The sequence below is a fragment of the Hemicordylus capensis genome, chromosome 2, assembly GCF_027244095.1.
Source record: "Hemicordylus capensis ecotype Gifberg chromosome 2, rHemCap1.1.pri, whole genome shotgun sequence".
Taxonomy (NCBI): Eukaryota; Metazoa; Chordata; class Lepidosauria; order Squamata; family Cordylidae; genus Hemicordylus; species Hemicordylus capensis.
The window spans coordinates 186,134,736-186,160,236 of NC_069658.1; the positions used below are offsets into that span (position 1 = coordinate 186,134,736).

The 25,501-nt window shown below is 45.3% G+C and overlaps 1 protein-coding gene across 9 annotated transcripts in view; it reads left to right on the plus strand.

Annotated features, from left to right (window-relative positions):
- WNK3 (WNK lysine deficient protein kinase 3) overlaps window positions 1-25,501 on the plus strand; it is a 160,820-nt gene that overhangs the window by 23,041 nt on the left and 112,278 nt on the right. The window lies entirely within an intron of this gene.

The window sequence follows — 25,501 nt, forward strand, 5'->3', positions numbered from 1 at the left end:
AATTCCAAACCCCTTGACTACATTCCTTGCTTATGAAAGGTTCTCACATGAAGTATTAGAGTTCTTCCATAGCAACATGTAAGATATAACCCTATATTGAGAAGTGTCTGTCTACCTTAAGTAAGTAATATTTTACCAACTTGCCAACCAGCTGAATTAATCAAGGATATATTTTTTGAAAGAAGTACAGGGAATGATTGTTCAATATATATATAGTGTGCATACAGATCCCACTAATCAGACACTGTACAGGGTCAGCTCATGTGTCTATCTTGTACTGTCAGACCATTTGACTTATGGGATTCCCATCCAATGGTGTGTGAGAGAGAGAGAGTGTGTATGTGTGTGTGTAAGTGTGACTGTAAAGCTGAACTGCAGCTGAGTGCGTGTGTTGGTGACTGTGTATAGCCCCATTTTCCTTTCCTAGCTGTGTTTAGTCCCACTCTTCTTTCCTTTGTTGTGTTGTTTTCTATGTCTCCCTCTCCTTTGGGACTCTTGACTTTGTCCTTTTATCTGTGCACTTACGTTAGACCCCAGCCTCCTCTTTCCTTCAGTCTTTTTCAGTTGTAATCTATTCCTGTGGCGACCCTAGCAAGATGCCCACCAAATGTTGGGAATCATGTGGAAATTGGGTCTAGAGATGAAGGAGACCTTGTGCAATGAATAGAGATTGTTCTTTGAGGATGTTTCCCCAGGTCCTGCACTATCACTTAGTTGTCTTTAGGGATAGTAGATGTGCTTTTTTGTTGCTCACCTCTATGTGCCCACATTTATTCTCAAGCCTTTGCTTCCAGAACTGTTAAGCAGTATTTGCTCCTTAGTTGCTCAGCATGGGATAGCTTAGATCTGCAAGTAGGGATTGGTGTAATGGCTGCTGTGCGTGTTGGAAAGGCACAGACTTTTTCTTAACTGAGGGGGGAACAATCCTATTTCTGTGTGCTATTCATGGGGGGGGGAGTAACACTTGTGATGCTTTTTCTTAGGTGAAAGATTGCCTTCAGTTACCTTTTCCTCCTTTTAAGGTTTCAGATGGAACTATTTTCTTCCACAGGGCAATCACATGCAAAGGAGGAAGATGGAGCTCTTCTGCCTTTCGTAGTTGTGTGTAGAAGAGGGAATTTTGTAAGGGGCAGGGATGACAAAAGTTCACAACAATTAATGGTACAGGAATTCTGTTCCTCTGCATTTTGTCTCCCTACCCAGCCTCTCTAGCAGAAAATGTAGGGGGAGAAGTCACAGAGACTGAATAGACTTTCGAGTTTGGGGTATTAAAAGGGCATTAGAAAAGTGCATGGTAGATAAAGGTCTATCAACAGCTGATAGCTATGATATGTCAAAGAAACCTCTAGGTTCAGAGGTGGCATGTGTGATTACTAGTTGCTGGGGGGCAGGCACCAGGAAGGGAGAGCTGTTTCTTTTTATGCCCTGCTTGTGTGTTTCTTGGAATTATCTGGCTGGCCACTGTGGAAAACAGTGGACTCGATGCTGTGCTTGATGGGTCCTTTGTGTGAGCTAGCAGGACTCTCCTTATGTTCTGACGGAACAAGGCTGCACAACTTTGGCCCTTCTGCAGCTGTTGGGACTACAACTCCCATCGTCCCTGACTATTGGCTGATGTGACTAGGGATGATGGGAACTGTAGTTCAAAAACAGCTAGAGGTCCGAAGTTGTGCAGCCCTGTTTTAGAAATTAGGTTATTGGGATGTCCATTGTCTAAAAGTAGCAACTTACTGGCCCGTTAATACTAAGACATGTACCAGTCCTCTTAACAAGTCATGTTTTATCCCCTCTTTAATGTCTCTCCTCTTTAATGTCTTTCTCTAGGCAGATATGCCTATTGTCCCCTTGGTAATCTTGCTTTGGGAAAAGATAAACTAATAGTGAATAGCAGGTAAATGCATGAGAAAGACCTTTCAGAGGGGAAAGTGCTGTTTTAAAGCAAGCTAGGTCATTACTTGTGTTTTCTTTGTCATGGAAAATTGAGTCGAGCAGCTATGATTCAAAAAACAGTGTGTGGTTGTTTTTTCCTCCACATACCCATCAGTGGGTGGCGGAATAACTACTGTATGCTTAATAATTGGTTTAATCTCCTCCACAGCTCATTCAAGCTAAGCTTGTCAGAAATTTCCATGCCATGCATCTAAACAACATCTCTGCAGTGGTGACTGAGTTTAAAGCAAAGCCTATCCTGTGCTGTACTATTGCCTTATCCGTTACATTGGTCACACAGATCCAGCACCACAATCTTTTCTCCTCTGACATTATACTAAGAACTTTGAAGGAGTTATTTAGCAGGGTTGTTTGTTTGGAGGATCTTAAATATGCTGATGTTGGGTGAGAATTTAAGTTGTTATGCTGGTGACTGAGACCTAATTTTGAATCTATCTATTTGGAAGAAAGCCCTCTTGGAAGTAATGGAATTAAGTTTGTATGAGAAAACTGTAGGAACATATGAAGCTGCCTTCTACCGAGTCAGACCATGGGTTCATCTAGCTCAGTATTGTCTCTACACAGACTGAGTGGCTTCTCCAAGGTTGCTGGCAGGAGTCTCTCTCAGCCCTATCTTGGGAGAAGCCAGGGAGGGAACTGGGAACCTTCTGCTCTTCCCAGAGTGGCCCCATCACCTGATTGCAGTTTGCAATTAACTGCAAGTGCTATCGGTCTGCAACCAGGGTTCCTTGTAACAGGAATGCCCAGACGTTGTTGACTACAGCTCCCATCATCCCCAGCTGGAATGGCCTTTGGCTGGGGATTATTGGACTTGTAGTCAATGACATCTGGGAATCCCTGTTAACAGGGAACTGTCTGCAGTGTCACTAGACTCCTTTCTTAAAACATAAATAAAAGCATTTAAACTCTGGACTCTTTCTGTGGAAGCAGATTCCACAGCTGGTCACCTTTCTATGAAGAATGTTTTGCTGTCCTTGCACCCCTTTCCCAAACTATTTCAGAGGGTAGGGTGTAATCAGGAGACCTGGTTTCTGTTCCTGGTTTTGGCATCGCTTTGCAGTGTGACTTTGGAAGAGATTCTCACTCTGTGTCCCATCAATAAATAGTGGATGGCACAGCAGAGCTAATTCATCTTTGTGAAAGGATATACAGCTCCTTGAAAAGTACAGTGTGAGAACTGCCACATAACCTTCAGTCAAATCTTCAGTCAAATGTGGTCATTCTAGGGGCTTGGAGATTAGTAATGCTATATAGGCTGCGTCTGCTCGGTATCTGTAATGATTGGTTTAACATTATCAGCCTGAACTCATTGCTCACTTTACTGTCAGTCTATTTTAAATCCTTATAAAAGTTTGCCCCAGAAACTCTCCATGCTAGTTCTTCTTTCCTTGTGTGTATTACAAGTAAGAAAGTGATTAAGTCAAATATATAACAGAGCACTGACAGGATTAAAAGGTATCTTGTACACGGTTGCCATACCTTGTACAGATATCTTGTACACGGTTGCCATACCGCCCAGAGACATAAGTTTTGGACAGTATAAAATATGTAAATAAATAAATAAAAAATACCTGTATTACCTGCCTCCTGTCAGTTTGGGAGATGGTGGTGGCAGAGTCCTGGTAGCAAGGCAAGGGTTGATGAGGCAGAGGCAATCGAATATCTTTCAGACACGACATGGTTTGAAGGCACATAATACAGCCAGTTTGCTATACTAAAGCAAATCTGGGGCTGGTTGGTGCCTTGATGGGAGAGTGTTTGTTAATTCTATGGCTGGGTTCAGCTGACCCACCAAAAGTCTGGTTCCTGGGGACTGCATGCTCTTGGCTGGTGTGAGAGCCAGGCAAAACTTCTGGCTTTTGGTTTAACTCCATGCAGCTCAGTCAGGAGGTCATACAGGCCCTTATCAAATATATCATATGAATATATGACAAAGGGATACAAATATAGATCTATAATCCAGGAACATTCCCCCTGTACACTCTCACTTGAGGTGTTGTCATTGACAGGAATTTATTTTGCTAAAATTAGCAAAAATTAACGGTTGCTTTCCTCTTGGGTTTGAATTTGGTAGTTGGATCAAAACCCAACTAATTTTGACAAGTTTATCTTAACTTGCATAGGAGGGTTAACTCTTTTTCTGTTTATTCTTTCATTGTTACTTATTTGTCTATTTCTCTGTTTCCTTTCATTGTTTCCCTTATTTGTCTATTTCATAAGACAACAGAAATTCATAAGATTCTTTTCTGTTATAAATCATGTTTTATGTACTTCATCCTTGCAATTCCAAATTTGTTTGAGAGTACTCTCAGTTCTACCATTTGTGGACATGTAGAGAGAGATTCTCCATGATTGGTTGCAAATCTTTGAGATCCACCAGAGTTTGGATGTAAGCAAGAAATGGTGTAAAATAATTGAGTTTTTAGCTTGCCCATATTATTTTCGTTTGTTGTTTTGTCAGTTTCTTGTAAATCATTTTAGATTGTTTAAAGGGATATAAGAGTATACAGGTGAAACTCGGAAAATTAGAATATCGTGCAAAAGTCCATTAATTTCAGTAATGCAAATTAAAAGGTGAAACTGATATATGAGACAGACGCATTACATGCAAAGCGAGAGAAGTCAAGCCTTAATTTGTTATAATTGTGATGATCATGGCGTACAGCTCATGAAAACCCCAAATCCACAATCCCAGAAAATTAGAATATTACATGGAACCAAGAAGACAAGGATTGAAGAATAGAACAATATCGGACCTCTGAAAAGTATAAGCATGCATATGTATTCAGTACTTGGTTTGGGCCCCTTTTGCAGCAATTACTGCTTCAATGCGGTGTGGCATGGATGCTATCAGCCTGTGGCACTGATGAGGTGTTATGGAAGACCAGGATGCTTCATTAGCGGCCTTCAGCTCTTCTGCATTGTTTGGTTTCATGTCTCTCATCCTTCTCTTGGCAATGCCCCATAGATTCTCTATGGGGTCAGGTCAGGCGAGTTTGCTGGCCAATCAAGCACAGTACACTGTATACTTTTCAGAGGTCCGATATTGTTCTATTCTACAATCCTTGTCTTCTTGGTTCCATGTAATATTCTAATTTTCTGGGATTGTGGATTTGGGGTTTTCATGAGCTGTACGCCATGATCATCACAATTATAACAACTTAAGGCTTGACTTCTCTCGCTTTGCATGTAATGCGTCTGTCTCATATATCAGTTTCACCTTTTAATTTGCATTACTGAAATTAATGGACTTTTGCACGATATTCTAATTTTCCGAGTTTCACCTGTAGGTAAGATGTTCACTTTAATTACTTGTATTCTAACTAATAAATAAATTAGGAATGACAACAATCTCCCCAAGCTCTTATTCCATTTGCTAGTTATTCTATATTTAGTATGTAAAAACTTGGAGGTCTCCTGATACAGTGTTTCTCAGATATCTAATTCCTTTTTCAGCTATTTCAACAGGCACCTGTCATCATTCATACATTTAAAAATTCTCTTTGAAGTACATTATTTGCTTTGGTTTTTTACTAGTGCTCAGAGTACTAGCAGATTAATCATGAGTAGGATAAGGGTGTTCCTGTATGATGCTTTGTACCTCATATGCATACAAGTTGAACTTGCCTCTGAGATAAGTTCCCTAACCTATTTCCTTGACATGTGGAAGGGTTATATGACTGAGATCTTCATGGATGACATTCAAAGAAAATTCATAACAAGGTAGATCTGCTCCAGGTAATACAAGAAAATTCATTGATACAAGGGGCCATCATACTTTTTATGGGTGTTAAGAAAGCCTTAGAATTGATAATCTATCCCTTGCTTTTCAGCACACCTTAATGTTGAAAAGGAAGGGTTATCTTATTAAACCAAAGACTTTCTTAGCTTCTATAAGAAGTATGGTAGCCCGCTGTGTTGACTAGCATATCTGAATTTCCTTGTATTACCTGGAGCAGATCAGTCTTGTTATGAATCTTCTTTGGACGTCATCCTCTAAGAGCTCAGTCATATGACCCTTCCACATGTGACTGCTGCCAAAAACAGGATTATAGCCAGGAGCTGGGGTGGGGTGAGAAGACAGAAATTACTCAGCCAACACAGAGTTTTAGCCCTGGCAGCTTGTGCTGGGAAAGTCTTGTGACCATTGCCAGCATGTTCTGAGCCATGACGGGCTGACTTCTAGCATGCCATCACAACCAGAAGTAATCAGTTGTCTGCAGTGATGTGCTAAAAGCCAATTTGTGCAGCAATCAGTGCACTGGTGGCAGCTACACCACATTTCTCAATGTATGCTTGCAGGCCTGGAACTGTGAAGAAAAATAAAGGGCTAGATGTAGGCTACAGTTGCAATGAAAGCAAATCCTGCCCTCTGCCTCTGACATTGGGAAGTTGAGTTCCCATTGATAGGCACCCCTCCCCCCAGGGAACTGTAATGTGTATCTCACCACCCATCCTAGGGCTGAGCCATAGGCAGCTGTTGAGTGGGAGCCAGTAGTTACTCCAGGGGTCAGAGCTGAAAGGATCAAGCCAGGGAACAAGCCAACAGTCAGAACAAGCCAGAATCAGGAAAGCCTGTCATTGCCTAGGCAAAATCTTAGCCTGAACAGGAAGACTTTATAGGGCAGTTCAAATGATCAAGGGTAGGAGAAGCCTCTTACCTTAGGTCAGCAGCAATGTTCTCTCTAATTTTTTTCCCATCTGTGCGCGGAATGAGTTTTGTTCTGGGTGGCAGTATCAAGGCAGTGTGCGCGCATGTGCATTCAAAGTGGGACCTTCTTGATTCAATCTGAGTGTGATCTAAAATCAATTGAGCCGACATGAAAAAATGTGTGAGCACATCACAGAAAAAAATGTGTGAGCAAAAATGTGCATGCCTTAGAGGTCAGGAGCTGTGCATGATGCTGATATTTGATCACCTGTCAGTTGAAAACAAAGACAGAGGCACTGTCCATGCTCATGTGCTGGGTCGGAGGGCTTTTTCTCCTCTCTCATTCAGCAGCAGGGTACAGCTGCTGCTTAGCACACGAGCAGAGACGGTGCCTCCACCCTTGCTTTTAACTGACAGAGACGATCAAATATCGGGAGTGTGCACAGCTCTTGAACTAGAGTAAGCCTTCTCCTATCCTATTCTTGATTGTGTGGATTGCCCTTATATTTTTCCCCGGTGGTAGGAGAGCCTCAGACAGGGTTATGTAGTGTGCATGCCCGAGACAGAACTGGACCATGTGACTCTTTGTGGGCATGGATGTCCCCAGTTCCAGTTCTGTCTCGCTCGAGACTAGATGGCTTTTGAGAGAGCGCTTCTTTTCTATGATTCTAATTCATCTTATAACAGTCGTTTCTGACCCTTCCGAGCCCGATTTTTGGCTGTTTATACCATCTGTCCTCCTTCCGCTTCTTTTCAAGTGTGCGAGGGGGGGAAGAGAGCTTGCTCTGCATTCGGCTATTTAAAGTGAGTTCATTCAATAATTACTTTTTACGTTTGATTCGGCATCAATTTGACCCTAAATTTAAACGTTTTTTGCTTAATTTGCTCCTTTTGTTAAAGTCCTCATGGACATCTCGCACGCTGAAGAGTTGCTTCAGGGGTCCCTATCGGAGGCTTCGGTATTGCCGCAGTCCATGGGCACTACGCGGCCAGATCACTCCGCTGCTCCGATTCCCGCTCAAGTGACGATTGAACAATCTGTTCCCCCTATTGCTGCACCGGTGGTGCTGGCTGGGGTAGAATCCACCTCGGGACCAGCCCCTTCTAAGGCTTCAAAGAAGTCAAAACATTTGGGGGAAAAGGGCGCGAAAAAGAGAAAAGAGTCCCTAGCAAAGGCAGAGGGACATAAGAGACTTAGCGAGAGATTGTTGATACAAGCGGTTTGCCCCCGCTCTAAGTCAAAAGTGGTGGGAAATGGCGTTAGAAATAAGGAATCTCGCAAAAAGCTTTAAAAAAAGCGATTTGAAATGTCGGAGCCCGGTGGGCGATATACTGACAAATACTTCTGGCAATCTCGCCTTACTAGCAACGGAGAGTGCAAAACGGCTGCAAGAGGAACTAGTAGCTCAGTCTCCTGCCTCTCTAATTCCTATTCATTCCTGCGCGCCTTCACCACAGGCACAAGGAGTTGCTGTTAATAAGGACCCTTTCCCACCTGAAGCCACTCAATGGTTGAAGGAATTTTTCTTAAAGGAAATTGTAGCTATGCGCCCAGATACAGGGGTGGCAGATAATCCTTCGCTTCCTCCAGAACCTATTAATCAGACTGGCCCTGGCATTCCTTCTGGTCCTGTTCCGCCCTTGCCTGGACCTAGGTTAGGTCACAGATGGTGTCCCAACAGGCGTGGGTCTGAGAGGCTGTCCTCTTCCTCTCCAGATTCCAGCCCCAGGCGAAGGGCCATACCCCAATCAGAATTTGGGGTTTTTCTTCCCAGACCCTTACCACAGAGACATAAAAGGAGGCACAGACATCCCTCCACGTCCTCTTCGGATTCCAGTGGGGTGAGGAATGATAAGAGACCCAAACAACCAGACCCTATGGTACCAGCCTTACCGCCTGGACCAACATTGCCTTCTCCTTCGTAGCCCATGATCCCTGCGACTGTTGCTCCAATTATGCCACCTAGGCAACCTACTTCCCCATTGCCCAGGTGACCCACATCACCTTTAGGGTCACACTCATCATCGGGGGAACCCTCACCACAGTTACCCGATTCGGAAAAGGAAGAGGGTGAACTTTCAGAAGAGGAGATAACCCCCCCGATTCCTAACAATGCCAGATTGTTCTGCACAGCAGATTTTGACGTATTGCTATCTAAGGCGAAGCGTGCCATCAATGACGTTACTCCCCCAGAACAGGAGGGCACTACTTCCACATTGGACCAGCAGGTTTTTCCACCATCAGAGGCGGTGAGTCCAGCGGTCCCCTTTCCTCCTCTATTTAAAAGGGTATTATGCGCAGAATGGCAACGCCCTACAGCCGCCAAACCCATAGGTAACATTCCTAAAAAGCACTACTCAGTGTCTACTGATATTGCCAAGTTATTGAACATTCCCAGGGTCGATCCACCGGTGGCACAGCTGGTGTCAGGGGCAATTGTACAGGCTGAAGGGCAAGAACAGTTAAAGACGCAGGAGGACAGGCGTTGTGAGTCCTTACTCAAAAAGGTTTACGAAGCAACTGCCTCTGCTATTAGGATCGCTACCACTAACTCCATTTTTGCCAGGGCCTCCTTGCTCTGGACAAAACACCTTGTTAAAATGGTACCCGCGGATCAGCCCAAACTTCGCCAGGGCATTAATAAGCTAGTCAAAGTGGCGGCCCTTATGGCCGATTCGAGTTTAGATAATATCCAGCAGTCATCCAGGGCAATGGTAGCTGGAGTAGCGCTTCGCAGAACCTTATGGCTTAAATCATGGAATGTGGACTATAAGTCAAAACTGGCATTAATTTCGGCACCATTCATGGGTGAAAATCTGTTTGGCCCAGCCCTGGACCCCGTGCTGGTCGATACTTGGGATAAGAAAAAGGTGATGCCAGCTCTCCGCAAATACTCTAGTGGGGTTTTCGTGGCGCCTCATGCTCCTTTCGCCCCTACAGGCAACAGCAGTTTAACCAACAATTCACTCCATACAACCAGGGTTATTCCTCCAGTCAAGCTCGCTCAAATTCATTCAGAGGCTCTAACCGATACTCCTGGAGACAACGGTTCAGGGGAAACTCGAGATCCTTCGCCCACAGAACCTCCAATCAGAGTACCAATTACAAGAAACAATGACGCCGTTCCCGTAGGAGGAAGGCTGTTGGACTTCGTTACCACATGGATGTCCACAGCCACCGACGAATGGGTGCTCGAAGTGGTTTCCAACGGCTATGACATCGAACTATCTGCAAGTCCACAACGAAGATTTATCCCAACTCCGAGGTCAGCCGACCCGGACAGACATCTATGGATGCTGCAGGCAATACATCATCGGCTTCTGATGAAAGCAATAGAACTGGTCCCTCCTTCTCAATATTTTCAAGGCACTTACTCCATTCTTTTTCTTGTGCCAAAGAAAGACGGCTCATGGCGAGCCGTTTTGGATTTGAAATCGTTCAACCACTTTGTGCGAAAGCGAAGTTTCGAATGGAGTCATTGCATACCATAAAGGAGGCAGTACAACCCGGGGACTACCTTGCAGCAATAGATCTGTCAGAGGCATATCTGCACATCCCTATAAGAATCCACTCCCGCAGATATCTTCGGTTCGCATACAATGGAAACCACTTCCAGTACCGAGCACTTCCCTTCGGCCTGTCATCAGCACCGAGGGTGTTTTCCAAGGTCATGCTTTCTCTGGTGTCCCACCTACGTCTCAGGGGTGTACATATGCACCCTTACTTAGACGATTTGCTTTTGAGAGCAAGGACCAGGGACCAGGCCTCCCGGGACGTGAACATTTCACTGAGAGCACTAGAGGACCACGGATTCATGGTCAATGTCCAGAAGAGTCACCTCGAACCGTGCCAGCAATTAGTTCACTTGGGAGCACTCTTCGATACGGCTGCGGGGACAATCTCATTACCCCAGGAACGGAGGGAACGAATAGAACGACAACTCTTCCCTCTTCTCTACAAGAAGACAGAGGACGTCATGATGCTATCCCAGGTCCTAGGCTCCATGATAGCCTGTCTCGGGTGCACTCCATGGGCCAGGTGGCACTCCAGGCCCTTACAGTGGCTCCTTCTCCCTTGGCAGGACCACATCATGGCGGGCAACAGGACGACCATCTCAGTTCCCCAACCTGTCCGAGAGTCGTTTCTGTGGTGGCTGTCACCAGCTATGAACCAGGGACATCCATTGGAAGAGCTCCCTCGAGTAATACTGACCACAGACGCAAGTCTCTCCAGCTGGGAAGCTCACTGCCGCAACCAAGCCACCCAGGGTTTGTGGTCACGAGAGGAGGCGCGACATCCCATCAATTGGCTGGAGCTGAAGGCGGTTCGCCTAACATTACTCAGTTTTCAGACCATTCTCTTCTGCCAACATGTACTGATAAGAACGGACAATGTGACAGTGAAAGCACACATCAACCGTCAAGGGGGCACTCGGTCTCGGATGCTGATGGAGGAAGCCAACCGGTTGTTCCAGTGGGCGGAGCTCAACCTGCGGTCAATCTCGGTGGAGCATCTAAAGGGAGAGACAAATTGCATAGCGGACTGGCTGAGTCGCAAGACCTTGGACCCAGGGGAATGGTCCATTCACCCAGAGGTTTTCACCCAGATAACCATGCGATTCGGTCGACCACGGGTGGACCTGTTCGCCTCGGATCAGAACCACCAGGTACCGCGCTTCTTCACCAGGTATCTATCTCACTGGGCGGAGGACACAGATGCCCTCCATTCTGCCTGGCCGCCGGGACGTCTGTATGCTTTCCGGCCCATACCTATTATCATGAAGACAATCCGAAAAGCGATTCAGGAGAGGGCAGAGGTTGTCCTCGTGGTGCCGTATTGGCCTCGCAGACCCTGGTTCTCCACCGTAGTAGAACTGGCCATCGACGGGCCGTGGTTTCTTCCACATCGCCAAGATCTCCTCCATCAGGGACCTCTCCTACACCACGATCCTCAGTGGTTCAACCTCTCCGCTTGGAGGTTGAACGCTCGAAACTGGAAGCAATAGGGTACTCGAGGGCAGTTCAACAAACAATTTTGGCCTCCAGGCGGCCTTCCACACATCGTATATATCAGGCTACGTGGTCTGCTTTTCTCAGGTGGGCCAGTCAACACAGCGTGGAGCCCATCAGGTCTGGGGTGAACGAGGTCCTAAGTTTCCTTCAGGAGGGCCTAAAGATGCACCTACGTCCATCCACGCTACGCCGCCAGGTGTCAGCCTTAGCAACAGTTCTGGACCTTTCGCACGGCGAACGGCCCTCTATACATCCACACATTACAAGGTTCCTTCGGGGAGCTAATAATCTAGCTCCTCCGCCTGTCAAACGGTTTCCTTCGTGGAACCTTAATAAGGTTCTGAATGCGTTGACAAGGACTCTGTTCGAACCAATCTCCTCTATCTCATTAAAGATTTATCCTACAAGGTCCTGTTCTTGGTGGCGATCACTTCGGCCTGACGGGTCTCTGAGCTGGCAGCGCTTTCCTCCAGAAAAGAATTCTGCACGTTTCAGGATGATGCGGTCATTCTCAGGCTAGATGAGACTTTTCTTCCAAAAGTGAATTCCCTTTTTCACAGATCTCAAACGCTGGTTCTACCCTCCTTCTGTCCCTCTCCTGTACATAGAAGGGAAAAGCTCTGGCACAAATTGGACGTGCTCAGAGCGATCTGCATGTACATAAAGAGGACCAAAGAGATCAGGAAGATGGATGCCTTGTTTGTGTCCTTTTACCCACGAACTCTGGGAAACAGGGTGTCAGGGAATACTTTAGGTAGCTGGATTCGTGCCTGCATACTGATGGCATATGAGTCCCTACACTTACCTCCTCCGGGAGGGATCACTGCCCACTCGACCAGGAGTGCCGCTGCATCAGCTGCGTTCACAGCGCACGTTCCGTTATCTGAAATCTGTAGAGCGGCCACATGGTCCTTGGCATCACCATTCATTAAACATTACAAAATTTCAGGTTTTAACGAGCATCAGGCGGCCTTCGGCCGGACAGTGTTACAGCAGGTTTTGTAATATTATCATACCTGACCCAGGGACGGTTGTCTGTAGCTTGGGCACGTCCCTGTCTGAGGCTCTCCTACCACCGGGGAAAAAGGAACATTGGTCTTACCGTGAAGGGTTCTTTTCCCTGGTGGTAGGAGAGCCTCAGCCCCACCCGGATGGGGATTGCGGTTCTCCTTTCATGACAAGTTCTGCACTGGGAAGGGAGCCCCTTGGGATATATCAGACGGCTCTCAGGGTGCTTAGATGTTACCTCTTACCTTCCTCTACTGTCACTCCTTCATCAGCCTGTGTTACCTAGTTGTATGCTTTCGCCTTTTCCTATAAAGCTTTTTCACTATTCTGATGTTCGTCACCATGGTTTTTCATGTCACAGTTTACCATTTCCGTAGCTCTCTCTAAGACTCTCAGGTTCCTCGCTCAACAATCCTGGAACTGGGGACATCCACGCCCACAAAGAGTCACATGGTCTAGTTCTGTCTCGGGCATGCGCACTACATAACCCTGTCTGAGGCTCTCCTACCACCAGGAAAAAGAACCCTTCACAGTAAGACCAATGTTCCTTTCCCTTCCTGTTAAAGAAAGCTAGTGCCCAGCCTGGACTGGTGCAGTTACTGCCCAGAGAGGTTCTCCAGTCCGTAGTTCTGCTGGCTGATCACACAGAAGAGCTGTGAACAGAGTTGTAAATTCCCAGTTCTAGCCCTGCAGCTCCTGATGTGTCCTTAAACTTTACCTTTACAAACATGTCAACGGTGTTAATGATAGGCATGTTGCTCATGTTGTGAAGATTTGTTCTTTAACGTGATCATGAGCTTTTATTTAGCATAAATTTTCCTTCAGTTTTGTATTTTATTGTTTTATTATTTTTAATTATTAAAAACAACATAAAACAATTTTAAAACGTCTCCAGACATTACACAATATTTGAGAAACACTTATAAGGAATTCTTGCTAGGCCTGGGCTATCGGATCTATTGGAACCTCCGATAAGTGTGATACACTCTCCCACCACATGGAGGCAGCCTTTTCCGGGGCACTCATTGCCAGGTAGTAGCACTGGTTGCAGACTGGGGTGGGGGGGCCCTTTAATTTCAGATCCGGCATTGGCACAGGGGAGGCCTGGTGGATGGAGAGAATGGAGAGGGGATGGTGTCCGTGAGAAGGGTGGGGAGGCATGCAGGGGAGGCTGGGGAGGAGTGTGGGGAGCAGGGTTGATTTGATTTAAATCACTTCACAAGGAAGACGCAATTTAATGATTTAAATTACAATTTAAATTACTAGTCAGGAAGATTCTATTCAATCATCATTTTCTATATTGTACATTCTTGTTGTCTAATATAACCTTAATACATAATTTAGTGATGTAGGTTTCATTTTTAGAAGGTAGGTACACACTTCTCATAATGCTGTTTCATTTGGGCAATCAGGCCTTGCATTTCATTGTTGCACTGTTTGTATTTTGCATGCATGCCTTTTTAACCCACAGGTACAAGAACTTCATTAAAATATTCCCCAGTGGGGTCTGTCTTATGGTCTGCTGACATGATAGGTGTTTCCCTTCTACAATGGAGGATACGCTCGGAAAATGTTTCCTCAGGACCTCATGAATATGTCCTGTTCACTTTTGGTTTCACTCTCTGTTCCCTTCCCCTCCCCTCCCCACCCTGTGCGTTTATATCCTAACTCCTCCTCTTTGCTCGGATTTACTCCATCTGCCCAAATACTCTATTCATTTGTTGACCTTTGTCTTTGCACTTTTGGGGTGGGTGGGGGTGGGGGAGCAAGGGCTTGACTGTGTGTGTGCTCTGCATGTATACCACCTGCAGAATAGGACTGATCAGGTCTGTTATCTCTCATCCCCATATACTGCTGTTAACATGTTCATGGGATATAATTAGAAGTTATGATTAATATTCATGATGATATCTTTGACCTAGGTTCATTATGAACTGTTTTTAAAAATAAATAAATTTAAAAAACACATTTATTTTTAACAACCCTGTTGTAGAGGCTGAGAAAGAGCTTGTAGTTCCTCTCATGCTGTGAACTCTCAGAAAGAGCTGTAGTTCCTCTCCGAGGTTTCTCCATGGCATCCACACATTCTTTCGCAGCCTCCCCTGCGTGCCTCCCCACAGACCATGACATTCTCTTCACCCACCCAGTACCCATTCAGTGCTGGGCAAGAAATTAAAGCTCCCCCTGCTCTGTAACCAGCACTGCTACCTGGCATTGATTGCTCCGGAAAAGGCTTCCTCTGCATGGTGGGGGAAGGTATTGTGCCTTTCGGAGGTTGATAGGTTTGATAGCCCAAACCTAATTCCAGCACTATCTCCAAAAATTCCCAGTAAAGCCAACACTGGTTCAAAGGATTATAACAATCCTTATAATCTCAGCAAAGATCTCCACCCAGCATTTCTGCAAGTCTACTACCTGTGAAATAAAGTTCCTTCCCTCCCCTATCCCTTCCTGCAGTTAGGAAAGAGGTTGTCATATTTTCTGCAGAATCCCAATGGAGTTAAATGTCAGTGGTGAACAACATTCAGTGTGGCACAAATTTTCATACTGTTTCACAACAGTAATATATTCATTTTGCATGCATTTATCTGCTTATCGTATGTTGTCATCAAGCAGGGCTTCCTGCTTCCTTGAAAAGAAGAAGAAAGAACCTTGCTGAATGTCTTGCAACAACAGCAAATTAAACTGACTGGGTAGGAAACACCAACACTTTTGTCAAGGATAGAAAGCTTCTCTCATTTTAAATTGGGGTTCTCTTCAAACCACTGCCTTTACCAAAGAAAACGGTCAAGCAAAGTCAGCTGCCACTGTGGGTAAAATATTGTCTGGAGAAATCTGGATTGTGTTCCTAGCTCTTTTGATTGTTTTTTGTGTGATCCTCACATTATATAATTTTAAGGCTGCAAGAAATTTTAATAGGTTTCCTGCCTTTGAAGGACTAGTTATATTTCATTTGTTCCTATTTTCAAAATAGCATTGAAGGAATCTCAATTATGAGGCCTCCACAAGCACCCCTGGTAACTTGAACCACTGATAAATTGTTCCTATGGTCAGAAAAATTGGCCTTGTATTTAACCCAAATCTTGTTTCCTTAATCCATGTCTATCAATATTGTCCTTTTTTACTTCCCTGTTAACAATGTACACAGACAACAGTTTCTAAATATATAAAAAGTAACTTGTCACCTCCCCACCCACTACCAAAATTTTCTTCTTTGGCTTTTATGTTTTCAAAGGGAGTACAGCCATGATTTTTCTTTGCTCTTGGTGCAATTTGAAATTTCTTCTGCACCCAGCATGATGTAACTTAATTAAGTCTGCATAACATGTCCTGCATTACGTCTTAAGACTGTTACAAACTGTAAACTTTGGGATTTTTCTGTTCATACCCAGTTTTTTCTCCCCCTCTCCTTTGATGGTTTAACAACCTGAAGAAGAGTTCGGGGAAGATTGGACATTTGCTTGGTGACGTTCTAAGTAGTCCTTCTAATGTTACCCTGTTGTTGCTTTTGGGATTTTCTGTTATTTAAGGGCATGACCGCTTGTCAGCTCAACTTTCTGGTTTTCTTCAGTCATTCAGTTCATATTACAGCGAACTTTTTTCATGAATGGTTTTATAATGCAAATACTTCTATATTTGTATAAGATGGTGATTGTGGTATTTCCTTGCATTGGGAATTGGATACCAGAGATGTAAAATTGTAGTCTACATAGATCAATATTTAATGTACATTCATATATTGTTTTTGCAGTCCATATAACAGCAAACCTGTTTTAAATTTTTGAGAATTTTAGTTGTACTTAATGGCTGATATAAATAGACATGGTTTTTATAAACAAAGACATCTGATACCTATTAACATGTCTGGTAATTCCTGTTCCTGAGTGAAAACTAATTGCAATAGATGTATAATTTTTTGTCTAGAAATTAAATCCCTGAACTATTTCTGCTGCTTTCTCTCTTAGAGTTCTTAGAGAAAATACAAATAGGTGAAATTATTCCTTTAAATTAGATTCACTTCTGCAGTTAGAAAAGCATGCATATGTTCAGGTTACACAGAACTCTTCATCAATAGGAAATCTATTCAATTTATTCAGCTCATCTTTTCTATTATGCAGTTTCTTCCTTTAGTTTTTCCTGTAATCTAAGACATTGATTCAAAGCTTAAATGGCCTCAAGGCATGATTTCATTGAGGACAGATGACTTAGTTGGTAGCAGTACCAACAGAACCATGAAAGGCTGATTATGTCATTTGTAGCACAATCCTAAGCATGTTTACACAGAAGTAAGCCCCTCTCAGTTCAATGGGACTTTGGAAAGGAAAGGTTGTGCTGTCAAGTTGGTGTCGACTCCTGGCGACCACAGAGCCATGTGGTTTTCTTGGGTGGTTTTTTTGGACTTACTCTCTAGGAAATGTGTTAGGATTACAGCTTTAAAATTATATTAGCCATAGGGAATGAGAAAAACACACTCTAACTTCTAGAAAAGGAAGATGTCTATATGGTTTATTCCATTCATAAGCACCTTTTCCTTTTCAGCAGCCGCATTTATTATCCCTTCTGCATTGTTTCTGTTGCTTTATTTCATAAGCTGGGCAAAGAGTTTGCCCTTCTGCCCTCTAGTAATAATGCAGCTATCAGCTCATCTAAGTGCTACTTAGATGATTGTTTATTTTGGCTTATTAAAGGGCAAGAGCCTGTATTGTGAGATCAGTCCTCTTAAAAGGTGATCTGCAGAAAGGAAACAGAGAAACTGAGCAATGACGGAAATTGGCTTCCTAGGTAGGCGATCAGCACTTAAGTAAACAACTATTCTTTGTTGATGTTCCAAAGCTGTTGGGGAAGTTTTGGATTTGCTGATGTAGTTGCAAAGAGTAACTGACTTTGGGATGTCCTGTAAAGTACCAGAAATCTCTGTAGCTGGAAAGGTGACAGAGGTCTGCTCTTCAACCTTACAGCAGCTAGCTGATTAAAGTATGCAAATGCTGTATTTGCTCATCTGCTCTTTCCTCTGGTTAGCTGTACCCTAATGACTGCTTCATGAGTTGTGTATGATGGGCACAGAGGTGCAGTGGCTTATCAGAAGATGGCCAATCAGAGACTGAGTATAGTCAGGTTTTATACGGCTATGTTGACAAAAAGTGTGAAATCACTCAAGTTGCTGTTTTTAGTTTGCAATTTCTTCTAGTGGAAAGGCTAGGCTTGTTGGCATAAGCCAAAGTGGCTGGGCATGTTTGTAGTTACTATTTCCTAGTTTCCTAGGGCCATCTGCTAAGACCAGACCATGTCTGAAAGAGATGGCAAGATTCTGGACTGAGTTCCAGTTTCCATAGACAATCGTCATGCTGACACAGATAGACTTATTTAACTGTTTGCATACTGCAGTTTCTCTCATCTGGTAAAAACTAGATAAAAATATTCTGTAACACTTTTGAAGCTTTCACTGTGTGTGTAGTGGAAATCTAATAGCAAATTATGAAAGATCCTGCTGCTGTTTGTTTTGCAGTGGTGACTGGGGGCAGTCTCCATGTTGGCACCCTATTGTTGCAGATGCTGTGCAAATGCTAACATTAGTCTGTGTTCCAAAGAGCTTGTGCTCAGTGGACTTATATAAGTGAAAGACAGCCTGCTTTTCTTATTTTAAGTAAGACTGTGTTTCTGTTTTAGTCATAGAGAATACAAAGATCATCATGGGCAACTAAATTTTAGAAGGAAGCATAGGGTTAAAGCCTAATGACAGTTGCCTGTGTGAAAGAGGGGGGAAATGAAGTATAACACCAATACATAATTAACAGATTTTGCATGAAACTGGCTCTATATTGTGAAAACAGGGAATTTGTCATTGTAATTGTAACTTGCCACCTGTTTTATTTTTAAGCAACATAACGCACGCATGTTTTAAAATCTATGCTGCTGTTGGGGAGGAAAATAAATTAGCATATTATGTAGTTCGGTGAAGCAGAAGAGTTTCCTGTTTTAGTGCCTGTTTGCTAATGGTTTGGTTTCTTGGCAAATCAGCTAACCAAATTGGTTTTTTGTGGGGTAGGTAGACCTAATTAACTGGTTGCCCTTAATGCATTAGTGGAAATGTTTGGCTAATGGTGTGGTGCGTCATCCACAATAAACTAGGGTAGTTTGTCATATGACATCCGCCAATATATGCCCACTTTCTACAACTGATGTAGGGATTGTAATGTGAACATTATCTGTATAAAGTAGTTGCTCTGAACAGCTCCTCTGTGAAATTATCTCTACTATGAAAGAACTTAAATCTTGGATATACATTGCTTTCTGCATAGTGGATGAATCTTGGAATAATAGAACTGGGAGGCACACAGTAGATAACTGGGTCCAAAAACCCTGTGCATAGAACATAGCAGATTCTTGCTCAACCTTTCCTGAAAAATTACAAAAGAAGGGGGCTATATATCCTCTATAGGCAGCTCATTCAATGGGTAATCTGCTCTTGCAATTTGAAATTTCTTCCTTATGCTTCACCTCAAACTCCAAGGAGTTTGAATTCATAATTCTTCTTTGTAGTCTCTGTGCATCACATGAGGGATTTGCCCCTGCGCAACGCGCAGAGCCACCAACTGGAAACTTCAAAGCTTTACCTTATAAGGAAAAAAGAGTAGGAAACAGCATCCCCCCTTGACAGGCATCGTACCTCATTTCCTCAGTCTTTCTTCGACCACCGCAGCTGTTGCATCTCCGGTTAGCTTCTCTGCTTTTACCTGTGGAAAACATACAAACCTTATTTTGGGCCTGTTTTTGTCCTATTCTTACCTTTATTTTATTCAATTATTTTCTTTCTTACTGTCCTCTCATTATTCACTCTTTCTGGTTTGCGTTTTGATTTTTGTCGGGAAACCCCCACCCTTCCTTCCCTCCTTGGGCCTCTTATGGCCATGAGAATTGTTTTCAAAAACTGTCTTCCTTGCTCCTCCAAGCTTCCTTCTTCGGATGGACACTCAATTTGCCTGGAGGAATCTCATCGGACGGATCGTTGCCTGGTCTGTGCCAGCTTTACAAAGCAAGCCCACCGTAACAGGGCCGCTAGACTCCACGCTTTCCTTTGAGAGGCGGCTCTCCTGATGAGCTCCTCAGCAGCGGGAGATACAAGGCACGACTTGCTGGCACAATCTCTTCCCCTTACGGGACCTGTGCTGCCAGAATGCACCATGCAGGCTGCTCCTGACATGGCCACAGTGTCATTCTTCCTCCTACAGGACCGTTGACTCTGCCGCCGCCTGGCCCTCTGCCGTCGGGCCTGACTGTGCCCTTACCCTCCGACTTGGGTCCCTCCTACCTGGGTCCGAGCGGCACCCAGCCGCCTCTTCCAAAACCGCCCACAAAACTAAAGAAGGCCCCAGGATTGAAAGGGGCAGAGTCCAGCCCGAACCTGACGGGAGCACGATTGAGCTTGACAGAGCAGAAGCCAGCACCTGCTGCTCCTGCTGCCTCGCAGTGGTCCAGCCTCTTGCCGTCGGGAGCCTCGAACCTTCAGAAAAAGGTGAAGAAGAGAGCATTGCCCCTTCCTAGTCCCTCGGGGTCGACCACAGCCACAGACACACCTCAGCTGACAGGGAAAAAGAAGAAGTCTAAGCACCTGTTGCCTTCACAACCCTCTGCCCCCTCCCCCATCGCCTAGACCACCCAGGGGGGAACCGCTTAGTGAGGCTTCTCCTACTCATAGCAGCAGCCCGAGTGTTTTCTCCAGGCAGTCTCGCCGTCCAAGGTGTAGGATCAGGTCTCCTTCTAGGGACGATTCTGACTCCCCGACCAGGCGGCATGCTAATAGAAGATGCAGATACTATTCTTCCCCCGATTACTCTTCGCAAGGGGATGATGACTTGGACTGTTATGACACTGCTCCTGATCGTCATGGTGGCCCTGGTAGGCGCCCTTTGCCATATCACAGCTAATATGCACCTGACTATCGCCCACACCCTCATTATATGTATGTGGATGCCACTCCATATGACGACCCATACTGGTATTTGAGACACTATAGACCACGTAGAAGTCACCATCGTTCACGCTCACGCTCTTCGTCATGTTCTCTGCCTCGATCGAGATCCCGTACTAGATCTCCATGTGGGCTTCCGGATTCAACACCTCATCCTGCTCCACGACTGCAAGTCCAACAACCTATGGTCCCGAAGCAACCTTTGCCATCAGAGGAACCGCTTCCTCCCACCGCTCCAATACACTCCTCTCCTCCACCTCAGTTACTGCTGCCACCACAGGATCCTGCCCTCAGCCTCCCGTCCCAGAGGACATGGAATCTGACACATCTGCTATTGCAGACTCCAAGGACGGGGCTCCTTTACCTGCCAGTGAAGGTGGTGCACAGGACGTAGCTGAAGGCGGCTCTATAAATGACTCCAAACGCTGTGCCGAACATTTTCTCCAAATGGCGACTTCCTTGGGCGTGGACATCCAGCAGCAACCTTCTCAGCTGGAGGATCCAATTTTCCAGGTCATTCAAATGGACTCCAGTGTCCCTGTAGCACTACCATTAGTCCCCACGCTGGTTCAGGTTGTGAAGGCCTCCTGGGAACAACCAGCATCTATCTCCGCGACATCTAAAAGACTAGACAGCATGTATAGAGTTCAAGCAAAAGACACTGCTTTTCTGGCAAACCTATCTGTTTAGCCCGGCCTTCCAGGGTTTTTAAATGACTGGAAAACTGTTTTAAATTGCTGTCCTGGTTCTCCAGGGTTTTTTAAAGCTGTTTGAATGGAATAGAATAAACTTTATTATGATCATATATCAGACAATACAACAAAAAAATCACATGAGACTAGAGCGTGTAATACAAACAATGTAGCAAAACCTAGCGACAACTGACAATACCCTTGAAAGAGTTCAAAAGCTGTGTTCAACTGCACGATCCATGTGTTTCACTCAACCCCATGGGTCTTCTTCTGGGTAACCTAAGCGCAAACACTGGACACACTCAGTCACTTTATTTCAGTCATTGACCAGAAACAGAATCGTAAACAAGAGCGCGGCACTTACACACAATATAACAGTATTTAGCCACTGAACTAGTAAACTTAGAATTAAAATTAGACAATAAGACTGGACACACTATAACCCTGTTAAGCAACCCTCTTATTATTCAGGGGATTCTTTTCATCACCGACAGTGCTTCCACCAGCGGGGAACCCCGACCCCAGCACTAGAATGCAGGTGGATCACAAACCGAAGCCCTCCTACAAGAAGCGCCAGTGATGCCAGGCTGCAGACGGAACTCTGTTCTCACTACCCAGCTTGGAGCTTGATCACTTCCGATGCCTGGGTATTGGCCATCATAAGAAATGGCTACAAGATCGAATTCGATGCATTGCCCCCCTTTTCGGGGATCCGCACGACACCTCTGTCCCCGCATCTCCTGGCGGAAGTAGACTTGCTCCTTCAGAAGGGTGTCATCCAACGTGTTCAGGGGTACAAGCACATGGGCTTCTACTCAAAGTATTTTACTGTTCCCAAATGGGCAGAGGTATGAGGCCGATACTGGACTTGAGGGGCCTCAATTTCTTCGTAACCTACAAGAGGTTCCGTATGGTGACCGTCTTGACCATTTTACGTTTGCTGTTCCCAGGCGCATGGTTCTGTTGACCTGCAGGACGCTTATTTTCATATTTCCATTGTGCCGCACCACCGCAAGTACCTAAGGTTCTGAATAGGGTCTCAGTCTTACCGATACGCTGCCCTCCCCTTTGGGTTGGCTTCCACTTCACGCGTTTTTACAAAATGTAAAAAAATGTCCACGCGTTTGCAAGGAGTCACTGTTTTTCCTTTCATAGACGACTGGCTTTTCGTGTCGTCCACAGAATGGGGTCTCAAAAGGGACGTGCAGTTCGCCCTTCGTCTCTTGCATCGGCTAGGACTCCAAGTAAATCTAAAAAAGTCAAATTTGATGCCAACTCAGAACATTCAGTTTCTCGGTGTAATACTGGACTCAACTTCTTCCCTTGCTACCCTACCCTGAGAGAGAGAATTCAATCTATACGGCTCACCACTCAGTCCTTCTGCAATCGACGGAGTCATAGGGCGAGATATGTGCAGCGACTGTTATGACTGATGGCGTTGACTAATGCAGTTTTATCCCGGGCTCGTCTTCCCCTGCGAAAATTGCAAGCCTGGTTCCTGCAAGAATTCTGCCCCCAGGTACACTCCCAACACAAGATGCTCACGGCCCCACAGAGAGTTCATAGGTCGGTCTCGTGGTGGACTGTCCTGTCCAACCTCCATCAAGGGACCCCTTTTCACCAGGATCCTCCCACCCTCTCTATCACCACAGATGTTCTGACTACAGGTTGGGGAGCACACTTCCAGGACTTGGTGGTTGCGGGGTGTTGGACTTGGGAAGAACGGTCCCGCCACATCAACTACCTCAAACTTCTGGCCATGTTCCGGGCCCTCCAGGTCTTCCATTTGCACATAGCGGGCTCTGCTGTCCTCCTTACAGACAACATGACAGCCAGGTCCTGTGTGAACAGGCAGGGGGGTACTGCATCCAGCTCCCTCAGCTGGGCGATGCACCTCTGGTTTTGGTGCCTGGATTGGAGGGTCTGGCCAGTAGCACTTCATATTCAGGGCAGACACTCTGAGCCTCCAGGCAACTATGTCTCATGAGTGGCATTTGAATTGCAAGATCCTGCTCCGAATCTTCCACATGTGGGGAATACCCCATGTGGACATGTTTGCATCCATCCACAATGCTCCATGCCTGAGGTTCTGCAGCAGGGGGGCGACGGATCCGGAGTCAGAAGGGGATGCCTTCCTCCAGTTTTGGGGCGACAGGCTTTTGTACATGTTTCCCCCTTTTCTGCTCATCCTGAAAGTGCTCCTAAAGATTGCTGTCAACAGGGCCTGGTGCATATAGATAGCCCGTGGTGGCCCCGGCAGCCCTAGTTCACCACGCTTCTCTAGCTCTCCAGGGGTGTATACCAACATCTCCCCCCAGTTCTGCACTTGCGGACGGAGGCTGACGTCTTCACCCAGATGTGGATTCTTTTCACCTTATGGCGTGGTGGATTGACCTATGTCTGCTTTGTCTGAGTCATTACAGGTATTCCTGTCAGCGGCAAGGAAGCCTTCCACTTTGAAATTGTATAAAGCAATGTGGACCCACTTTTCTGAATTGGTGTGGAAGAGGGAATCGGTGCCTTCACAGGCTTCATTACAATTGATCTTTGACTATCTGTTGCATTTGAAGGACAATGGTCTCGCAGTTTCTTCTTTAAAGGTTCATTTGGCTGCCATTGCAGATAAGCATGTAATACCTGGTTTGTTCTCACACAAATTAGTTTAAAAGTTCTTTAAGGGAATCCTACATTTGTTTCCCCCCCTGCACCCAAATGTTCCCCTCCTTGGGATCTATTGCTTGTATTACAGTAGCTAATGAGGCTCCCCTTTGAGCCCCTGGCTACCTGTAACTTAAAGTTATCTACTAAAGTAGTGTTTTTGGTTGCGATCACCTTGGCTTGATGGGTAAGCGAGCTGTGAGCATTACGATCGGACGAACCATACCTTTGTTTTCATAAAGATAGAGTTGTATTGAGGCTGGATGTCTCCTTTTTGCCTAAAATTGTATCTGAGTTCTATGTGTCACAGGAAATATCCCTACTTACCCTTTTTCCTGCTCCTGTTACTAGAGAAGAGTGTGCCTACCACTCCCTGGACGTACGTCAGGCCCTTGCCTTCTATCTGGACCGCACACGATCATTTCACAGATCTACATCCTACTTGTGTCATACTCGGAGCCTTCCAGGGGCCTTCCTATATCATCTCAACACATCGCCGCGTGGGTTAAGGAGGCAATCTCTGTGGCGTACCACCTGGCCTTGGAGTCCTTGCCTACTCCGATTATGGCACATTCCATGCATGCAATGGCCACTTCGGTAGCATTCCATAGGGTTATTTGTATGACTGAAATTTGTGGAGCCACAACCTGGTCTTGGCTGACGATTTTTGTCAGGCACGATGCTCTGGATGTTCACTCTTGTTCCCAGTCATCATTTGGCTCATCTGTATTGTATTCTGTGGTCCGCAATAAATAAAGTTTGGTTTTTTCCTGAGAACCTCTCTTGTATGCCTATTGTTTATCCTGTAGCTGCACCCTCCTTCCGTTTTTAAGATAGCTTGTTATTATCCCTTGTATGATGCACAGAGACCATGAAGAAGAAAGGCAGGTTATTCACCTGTTGTTATAGTTCTTTGAGTGGTCTTCTGTGCATTCACATGACCCACCTGTCCTCCCTGCTGCAGCTAGCATATCACTATGATTCGTTGCACAGCTGCGGTGATCTCTAGCCTGAGGGAATGAGGTACGCTGCCTGTCACTGGGGGCTGCTGTTTCCCGTTGTTTTTTCCTTATAATAGCAATAGCAATAGCAATAGCACTTACATTTATATACCGCTCTATAGCCGGAGCTCTCTAAGCGGTTTACAATGATTTAGCATATTGCCCCCCAACATTCTGGGTACTCAGAATGGTAAAGCATTGAAGTTTCCGGTAAAGGTAAAGCATTGAAGTTTCCGGTTGGTGGCTCTGCGCAGGCGCAAATCCCTCGTGTGAATGCACAGAAGACTACTCAAAGAATTATAGTTACAGGGGAGTAACCTGCCTTTACATAATTACAGCCCTGCTGGGTCAGACCCAAGGTCCATCTAGTCTAGCATCCTGTTCTGCACAGTGGCCCACCAGATGCCTCTGAGGCTGGGGGGTGGCCTCTAGCCACCAGACTAGTAGGCATTGATAGACCTGTTCTCCATAAATTTGTCTGATAGACCTGTCCTCCATGAATTTTGTATTTTAAAGCCATCCAAGCTAGTGGCCATCAGCACATCCTGTGGCAGAGAAT